A 2,647-nucleotide genomic window follows, 5' to 3' on the forward strand; every position below is an offset into this window, starting at 1 on the left:
CATCTCCTCCATGTTTCCCGTGGCATACTCCTGCCTCGTGCACCTTGTGGGTTCCACTGCAGCGACTGTCTTGTGATGTTTCCACTGAGCTTTCTGAGGGTGTGTCCCATCCATCGCCACTTTCTTAGTCCTATTTCTACTTCTATATCCTTTTGTTCTGTCCTTTCCCACAGCTTTTCATTTCGTATTCTATCCTGCCCATTAATTCTTAGGATACTCCTCATACATATGTTGAAGAAAGTCTGGACTTTTTCAGTACAAACTGTGTCGATGAGCACCCCGGTTTTCTTGAAAAAGTGTCTAAGAAATTTTTTGAGGATCAGATGGACAGACAGGGTCACCAACAAGGAAGTGTTAAGGAAAACAATACAGATCCCAGTTAGAGATGAGGTAAGGAAAAGGCGATGGCGATGGATTGGACATAATCTCAGAAAGTCAGGCAGCTGCATAACAAAGCAAGTGTGTTGGGTTGGAATCTACAGGGCTAAAGATCAAGGGGAAGACCGAGAGGAAACGGAAGAAGATTCACATTAATTGATGTACAGAAAAGTGGGAAGACGTGGAATAACACCAAGAGGCTGGCTCAGGATAGGGAAAGGTGGAAAGTGTTTGTTCGTGGCCTATACCCTGATGCAGGGGGAGAAAGGCAATGATGATGTGAGGATGGAAATGTAAAAAACACCAATGATGAAAAAGAGAACTTGGTAAAGGAACTGAGGCTTAACGATAAATGATAACTCTGTGTGTGTTATACTGACCTTCCTTTGTTTTTTTTACTTCTTTTTTGTTGTTGGTGGGTGCTGTGCTCTGATAAGGTTTGTTCCTTCTTTCTAATCAAACATCTATCATCCTTAAATCTCTCCTTTTTCTTGGAAAACCAAAGGTAAGATACTCTCATCAAAATCAAGCTACAGTTCAAGACGAAAAAACCCCCCAAGCAAAATAACAACAACAACAACAACAACAACAACAACAACAACAACAACAACAACAACAACAACAACAACAGCAATGACAACGACGACGACAACGAAACAACAGCAGCAGCAACAACAACAACAACAAAACAACAAAAACAACAACAACAACAACAACAACAACAACGACAACGACGACGACAACGAAAACAACAGCAGCAGCAACAGCAACAACAACAAAAACATCAACAACAACAACAACAACAGCCCAGTTTCAGGTCAAAAATACAATAATACGATCAGACGAAACAAGCCAGTTTTCATAAATGTTTTCCTTTAATATCTCAAATTATAAAATCAAAATAATGTCTTTAAAATGGTAAAGTTGGATAACTTTATACCCTCCCTCTCCTAATCGTGTTGCAAGCGCCGTAAAACTGACTAAAACTAAACTAAAAACTGATAAGGTCTAAGGTTTGGCGTGAATGTTCTGGTGTGCCTTTTGTGGGGTTGTTACCTTAAATAAATGTTCGCCTGAAAATATTCTCTCTCTATTTTTGTCTTTACATTTTAAAAAATCTCTGTGTGTGTGTCTGTCTGTCTCATTCTCCCCCTCTCTCTTTCACCCTCTATCTATCTCTCTCTCTTTCTTTCTCTCCCCCCCCTCTCTCTCTCTGTCTGGCTTTGCTGTTATCTCTCCCTCTCTACGTTCTCTCTCTCTCTCTCTCTCTCTCTCTCTCAATCTCTCTCTCTCTCTCTCTCTCAATATCTCTCTCCGCATCTCTCCGTCTGCCATCCCTCCCCCTTTTCTCTGTCTGTCTCTACTGTTCTCTCTCTCTATTTCTGTCCCTCTATCTCCCCCCCCCCTCTTTCCCACCTCTTTCACCACGGAACAATGACCTTTTCAAATGGCGCCGTGACACAGGGCCTCCTCGCCAGGTGAGCAGCAGCAGCAGCAGCAGCAGCAGTAGAAGAAGAAGAAGACAGGGTGACTGGGTGTGCAGTATGTACCTAGTCACACCCCGCCCCCCAGCGCCCCCTAGCGCCCCCCTAGTGCCCCCGGGCCACAAGAACACGTATATGTCGTATACACATCGCGGTACGTTTTCACGGACACCATTGTATTGTTCTCAAAAGAAATCCAACCTCAAATTCGTCAGTCCCTTAGGAGATGCTGCTAAATAAATCTGGGTACAGACACAAAAGAAAAGCCCTCGTATGCCCTCCCGAGTTATTTTTCTGGAGAATAAAGCAAAAAGCAAAATGTTGCGCTGTGACGGGTGAACAGAAGGACGAGCACAAAGAAAAAAAAAAAAAGAAAAAAGAAACGTCGCGCTGCTCTCAATGTTCACGGGCGTTTTTTTTTTCAAATCTACCCGGCCACCTTGGCAAAAGTTATGTTGTCGAGTCACGGACGTAAAGAAATTCAACAAAAGTGTTATTTTAAATCGGCGTGTAACACAAATATATAAACGGGGTTTTAAAACCCCCCAACAAAAAAGACAAAAAACAAAACCATAGTCGATCGTCTTTGGAAATGGGAGGCAGGCAGAAGCAAGAAGCTCTTCTTCCAGTCGAGCGCGGCCGCTTTAATTAAAGGAGTTAGTTGAGAATGGCGAAGCGGCGAGGTCTTTGAGTGAAGGAGCTGATTTGCTGTAGTGAGTGTTTATGTGTCTTATGAACGGGACAACAAGAGGCTATACCTCATCGCCGAGGGGGGATTTGACACT

Source organism: Aplysia californica, unplaced genomic scaffold (assembly GCF_000002075.1).
Source record: "Aplysia californica isolate F4 #8 unplaced genomic scaffold, AplCal3.0 scaffold00904, whole genome shotgun sequence".
Taxonomy (NCBI): domain Eukaryota; kingdom Metazoa; phylum Mollusca; class Gastropoda; order Aplysiida; family Aplysiidae; genus Aplysia; species Aplysia californica.